A 7,618-nucleotide genomic window follows, 5' to 3' on the forward strand; every position below is an offset into this window, starting at 1 on the left:
GTCTGAATAGATGTGGAAATATGAAAAAACCGTGCGTCGATCTACGTGCAACAACAGATTTTACCGGTACATTGACTGTGCGAATCTCTTACTCCAGGAAGACACTCGGCACCGTGAGTGGTGGATGTAGTATAATCACCAGAAAGAAGAAAGATGGTGTACTGACTGGACCGGTGTTCACTTTTTTCTTGTCGCTACAAACGGTACCCTAGCACAGTGTGCAGTGCACACCAGTGGCGGATACATATGGGTTACGTGCGGGGCGCCCCTCCGCCCCCCCCCCCCCCCGACCTTTGCGGAGCCGCCCGCATTGCCACCCACGCCGTCCCCGCCAGTCAGCCCGCGCGCTATTCGTTCGTTTCTTTCGTCAGTCGATTCGACTGAATCGAGTTATCCAGTAGTTGTACTTTCCTATGTAGCACGCGCGTCCGCGTCATCGTATTTTATACGTTTATGTCTGGCACATAGATAGATAACACATTGTTGTTGTTGTGGTCTTCAGTCCTGAGACTGGTTTGATGCAGCTCTCCATGCTACTCTATCCTGTGCTAGCTTCTTCATCTCCCAGTACCTACTGCAGCCTACATCCTTCTGAATCTGCTTAGTGTATTCATCTCTTGGTCTCCCTCTACGATTTTTACCCTCCACGCTGCCCTCCAATACTAAATTGGTGATCCCTCGATGTCTCAGAACATGTTCTACCAACCGATCCCTTCTTCTAGTCAAGTTGTGCCACAAACTCCTCTTCTCCCCAATTCTACTCAATACCTACCTACCCATCTAATATTCAGCATTCTTCTGTAGCACCACATTTCGAAAGCTTCTATTCTCTTCTTGTCTAAACTATTTATCGTCCACGTTTCACTTCCATACATGACTACACTCCATACAAATACTTTCAGAAACGACTTCCTGACATTTAAATCTATACTCGATGTTAACAAATTTTTCTTCTTCAGAAACGCTTTCCTTGCCATTGCCAATCTACATTTTATAGCCTCTCTACTTCGAACATCATCAGTTATTTTTCTCCCCAAATAGCAAAACTCCTTTACTACTTCAAGTGTCTCATTTCCTAATCTAAACCTACGAGAAAAGTCGCCTCCATTCTAGTGATCTCGATATGTTATTCTGTCTGGTATTTGTTCGACAAAAGTTGCGGATAATCTACGGTTTTGTGATTAGAAAGAGACTAATGGGAGAAATTCTTGAATACAAGCGAACGAGCATAAACGCCCTTAATGATCGTGATTCTATTATGCAAGCGTTATCTGTTTGTCCTAGCTGTGACTATCCTACTTTGCACACGCTGTACAAAATATTTGCTTGTCTACCTGCATCTGTTGCTACAGTAGAAAGAAGTTTTTCAACATTGCGGCGTACAAAGACATGGCTGAGGTTGACAGAGCTAAGACATTAAGTCGATCCTCCTCCTACCTCTGCTGAACACTCACCCTGACAGTGATTGACCTATTGACGATGTACTTAACCAACTCGCCAGGAAGAACAGGAGCATAGAATTCATCATTTAAGGAAGCGAACCACAATTGTAAGTTTTTTATGTCATAAGATGGCATTGTCTTGTAATGTGTATGACCAGTTTAAATAAAACTTTCTTAAACTTTGCATATGACTTGATTCTTTTTTGTTACGGTAAATGTAAAGGTAGCTCAAGGTATCTTTAGTGCCCCCTCCTTGAGGTTTTTCTGTATCCGCCACTGGTGCACACCGGCACTGTTGCAGCCATTCTGTTTTTGTCTTCGCTGTGGCGAGATTTGATTGTGTCTCCTTAACTTAGTGGGCATACGTACAAAAGCAGATGGTATGCTTCGTTAACAAAATAGGGCTAGGAGAGCAAAGTGTAAAATCCGTCAGTGCCGATCGAATACCTTAGGACTGCAACGGTTTTCCTAGCCGCCATCAGCCAGCGCGCCGAGAGTGCCTTCAACAAGTGCTTGAGTAGTACGCCGTCGGTGGTGCACTGTAGCAGGCGTTAGACACCGAGATTCTTACAAATGAAATCAGTGGCACTACTACCATTCTTCCATTCCACTGACATAACCTTGTGTAGTACATGTACATTCCTGGGACTTTGCATGATGTAACCATGGCGTAATTTGGCCAGCTGTTAGATATAAATTCAACGACAGTGTCAGTTACAACAAATGGTTTAGACGGAGGAGGTCAACGAAAGTTTACCTCGTCATTTACATCTAAATTTGAAAGGGAACACAGAAAAATTTATCTCCGAGCTGGAACTTATTTTATCGCCTCATTTACCAGCATAATTACTAACATACGGTCTGCTGTAACATAGAGCATTAACTTTAAATTATTAGTCTGCATTGTTACAGAAGTCTTTTAACTGTTTTCAGATTCGCGGTGGATAGAAGTACTAGGATTTTATATTTCATTAAATGGATGAAATCCTCCGAATACAATGAATTATGAACGAGTAAAATTCTGATAAAACGGAAGGGGGAAAATAGTAAGCATTTATTTTTCTGATAAACCAGGAGGGGGAAAACAGTAAGTATTTCTTTCGCAGACGTTTTGTACTGTAGCTTCATAGCTAGTACATAGTACATAGTACATAGTAGATACATACAGTATCCGTTTTGTAATTTATAACTCAGACATCCGTTGCGAAACAGAATACGTAGTGTACCGTCTCGCAAATTGGTGACTTTCACGTAGTTATTGATTTACTCCACTGCTAGTGCCACAAAACGGTGCCACATGAGTCACTGATGATTTTCACGGATTAGTAGCTGTGTTATTTGACAGAGGCTCCAATGGTGAGACACTGAGAGAAATACTGTTGCGGCTACTAACTGAACAGAGGGTTTTAAAAGGGGTGCTGCAAAGTTTTACTCACTTTACGAGCGTTTAATGTCTTTAACAATTAGACAGAGGCAAATAATTTAACACACTCAACGTTCAATGACTGATACCAGCTAAAACACCATAGTTTTCTTGCACGCTCATATCATTGATTCAAAGATTCAGTACTTGGTTTGAAACACTTCAGATTGCAATACCCTTAGCGAAAATGATTAAGCAGCGACGATATTATCAACTTCAGTCTCACTTTAAAAGATATTAGTAACAAATCACATTTTTTCAGGCTTCAAGACTTAGTAACTAAAAGTCTAAGAAGTCGACTTTGCGTACGGTATTGTACGGGTCACAGGTTGCGGATTGTGAACGTTCTATCAGATATGGTGGACAGCTGCAAATACAGAATAAGCAATCCCGGACCAAGGCAAAACAAAACCAAATCTCCTTTGCGTCTGTTTTGTACCAAGCGGCAAAGAGGGCAGCGTCTATACACCAGTAGTGCGGCTGAAATATATATTCTGATACTAACCCTGCCAGTCTTCACACTCTGACTTCACTCAGAGAATCTACTCAGCCACACCTGAATCCACATACAATCATCATAGAGCATTTTGATAATCACAATATTACCCCAAGAGGTCAATTCACTGTCAGTAGTCTATTACTGACGCAAGTGGTCTTTCGGATTCTGGGACGGCCAGGTTAAAATGCAATGTGATTCAACAGAGGAAGTCGGCGTTCTCTGGCCAACTTAGAACCAAAAGAAATACATTTTTGCAACACTTAACATACAAACACTTCTGCAGCCAAGTTAACTTTATAAATTAGGAGGCACATTAAAAGAACAGAAGATTCAGATTTTGGCACTTGAAGAAATGCGAATCACGGACAATAACACCATGGATTTCGGCAATTATCGTCTTTTTAAAAGTAAAACTGAAAAAAGAATACTTAATAATACACTTTATCTGAGAGTTTCTTTTGCAGTCTCCAAAATTATTTTAATTCGATAACGGAGGCAAAACCCATTAATAATAGATTAATGACAATTTCTCTTAAATACCTAAATAAAGAACACATTTAAATTAATGTCCATATCCCAGTCAATGAGGAGAACTGAAAAACCCCGAAGAAGTTAATGACGCTTGGGAAACGTTAGAAAGCATCATCCCGAAGATTTCCTCAAACTATGTTAAAATTTTAACAGGAAATTTTAATGCTCAGTTATGTAAAGAGTAACAATATAAGAAAACGGTGAATGTATTTCTTGCTCACAAATAGACAAACCCAAATGGGCAAAGACTTGTCGAAATATGCAAAAATTTTAACTTTAAGATAATGTCAACATATTTTAAAAAGAACTCTTCTAAACAAAAAACTTGGCGGGCACCCAATAAATTTATTGAGGATTTTCAAATCGATCATATAGCAGTTTCATAACCTAACTACAAAGAGATTTTAAATGCCCAAGTTAGGAAAGGGCTAATATTGATACTGGCCATTATATAAGGCGAATAAAAGTAAAACTTCAATCTTAAAAACTCTTCAAAACAAAAAATGTTATCCCAAAATTTGACACCTCTAAAGTAACCCCAACTCTAACAAGCAAACTTGACAAAAAGCAATCCAACAATTGGCTAAGTCTAAAGGAAAGGTTCATCAAAACACACAAAACTTAATTCCGCTTCGAAAGAAACAATAACACAATTGGTGGAACGCGGACTGTGAAACAGCAATTAGTCTAGGCATGAGGCATTCAAAAATTGGAATAGTAATAAAACTGAAAGTACGTACAACACCTTTCTAACTGTAAGAAAAGAAACATCCAAATTAATCCGACAGACAAAAAAATCCTACGAAAATGCGCAACTTTTAGAAATCAAAAAATACTTCTAAAATAACAATAGAAGAAACGTTTATAAAACATTCAAAACAAAACTATCAACCTCAAAGTCTTCGCTTCAGAAAAAGAAAATGAATGTTTGGCTCTTATAAACCAGGAAAATTGTAAGGTACTTGCTAATTATTTTGAAAAATTATTAAACTGTCCAGAAGCAGCGAACAAATTCCAACTACAGCAAACTAATAAGGCCAACCCTAACTCCAAAGAACCTGACGAAATTGGAAAAACTAAAAACATTTGGAGACTTAGAAACAATAAAGCATCAAGAGAAGACGGTATAATTGCAGAACTACTAAATTCAGCTGGCCCTGACACTATAAAAGAGATCACTCAACTAATAGGACATGCCTGGCAAACTGAGAAAATACCTGAAGACTGGAAGACTGCCCTAGTTCATTCACTGCATAGAAAGGGGATAAAACAAATGTTAATAATTACAAGGAATTTTTCTTCTCCCAGTCACATACAAAATTCTATCGCAATGTTCACTTGATCGAGCCAAGAAACAGTTAGAACCTTAAATTGGTGAATACCAAGGCGGATTTAGACCAAAAAGATCCTGTTCAGAACAAATTCGTATTTTAAAAGTAATCGTTAGTCACCAAAGGATTTCTATTAACAATATTGTGTGTACATTTGTGGATTTTAAAAAAGCGTGCGACTCACTTGTTCGTGAATCTCTTTCCCAAATTTTAAAGGAATAGGGACTAGATAATAAAACTCCAACACTGATTAAGGAAACGTTAACTGGCACTAGCCGTAAAGGTAAATTCATGGGAGAAATTTCTGAACCATTTGATGTAAAGAGTAAGGTTAGACAAGGAGATGGTCTCTCCCTATTACTGTTTAACTGTGTTTTGGAAAAGGTAATTACAGAATACGAGAGCAAAAGTCGAGACAAAATACACATCAATCAGTAAAGTTAGGTAGAAGTAATATTAGCAGATGATCTGGAAATTTTAATAAGGGATATTACAACAGCTCAAAAACAAATTGAAATACTTTAAGAAGTTTCGGAAAAAGTAGGACTACCAATATCATTCAAAAAATGAAATACATGACATGAAGAAAAAGGCACCAAATTATTTGAACCAGAAATATGAAAAAATAGGGTTCCTCAGTTTAAATACTTGGGGAAAATCCTACAAGACAACGGTCTGGAAAAAGCTGCAAACGAAGTTCAATGTCATAAAATGGCAACTGCATTCAGAGAAACACAAAATATTTATAATAAAAAAATCACTTTCTAAACCCAGTAAACTTAGGCATTACAGCACTGCAATCAAACCTGAACGTCTTTACGGAGCAGAAACTTTAATTTTGAATAGAAAGAGGGATACTGAAGAAATTCAAAAGAAAGATTGTTAGAAAAATATTAGGCCCCGAAAGTAACTGATAGAGAAACTTAGAGGCTGACAAGTTATACGGAAACAGAAGAATATGCAGATATACATGGTGTCACGAGAAAACAAAGACTTAAATTTTTTGGGTACATCAAAATAATGACACCCACTAGGTTGACAAAGCAAATAGTAGAATTCTACGAAAACAGAAGGAAGGCCAAAACTGAGCCAATTAAATGGATAGCTGCGATTAAGGAGGATGTTAAAGTAGCTGGTATAACTCAGGCAGATGTTACTGATAGAAAATATTCAGGCAAAATGTATTTGATTGGAAAGTTGGTCAGAGGTAAATTAGAAAACGGACTGGGACACAGTGGTCTGATGAAAGAGATTTCGTTCTGAAAGGATGAAGGAGATTTGGATTCCAAGGAATGCCAACCGTCAAAAGCGATATTGATTGACTGCACATCGTGTGGTTCTGTTGGGTCCTTAAGTGAGTAGTATTAATAATCGCATTTTCAGTCGTTAAACAGAAAACAAAGTATTCGGTGGTAATCTGACAGAATTAAAGAAAATTGTACACAGCAAAATAGTGAATACGAAACATAAACGGTTAAGTAGATAGGGTGAGCTTCATTCGGCGACTGTTTGCTGATGGTGCTGTAGTGAATAGTACAGTGTCGCCGTTGGGCGACAGTGGGAGGATACAGAATGACTTGTACAGAATGTCTGCTCTAAATGCAGATGAAAAGGGAAATCAATCCTCTAATGTTCGAATACAATATTAGTGATATGCTGATTGACTGTCATGTCGCTTAAATATCTAGATGTAACATTGAAAAGCGAACTTGGAATTTAAAGAGCACGTAAGATCGGTTGTAGAAAGGCACATAGTCGACTTCGGCTAATGGGTAGAATTCTGGGGAAGTGTGGCTCACCTGCAAAGGAGACATTGTAAGAAAACATGTTCGACCCATTCTTGAGTACTGCTTAATTGTTTGGCATCCCCACCAGTCGTATTAAACGAAGACACCGAATCAATTCAGAGGCATTTTGCTAGATTTGTTACTCATAGGTTCGCAAGTATTACAGAAATAAGATTTCCTGAAAAGGTCTATAATTTTGTACTGTAATCTGCTTTTGAAAACCAATTTTCCAAGATCACTATGTTGACATAATTACCGGATTACTAATTTCGGCAATATGTATTACCATCCCCATATCTAAAAGATATGGTAATTACATCACACAATGCTTACACCACTTTGTAACATGAGGACTGGGCAATATGCCTCGACTTTTTTATGTTGCTACTGCCACTGCTCGATTTTATGGATCTGAGGATGGTAATACATATTGCCGAAACTAGTGATCCAGTATCTTAGATGAACTCAAACGATAATCTGTGGAGGTAAGTGGGTTTTATCTTTGCGAAACGCAACTGAGTATGTTTAGAGAAAAAAAAACACTTGCAACAAATTATAGAAGATGGTTTAGCCACCAACACACACTGACGAAGAACATTTTCTTT

Source organism: Schistocerca serialis, chromosome 1 (genome assembly GCF_023864345.2).
Source record: "Schistocerca serialis cubense isolate TAMUIC-IGC-003099 chromosome 1, iqSchSeri2.2, whole genome shotgun sequence".
In the NCBI taxonomy this organism is placed as follows: domain Eukaryota; kingdom Metazoa; phylum Arthropoda; class Insecta; order Orthoptera; family Acrididae; genus Schistocerca; species Schistocerca serialis.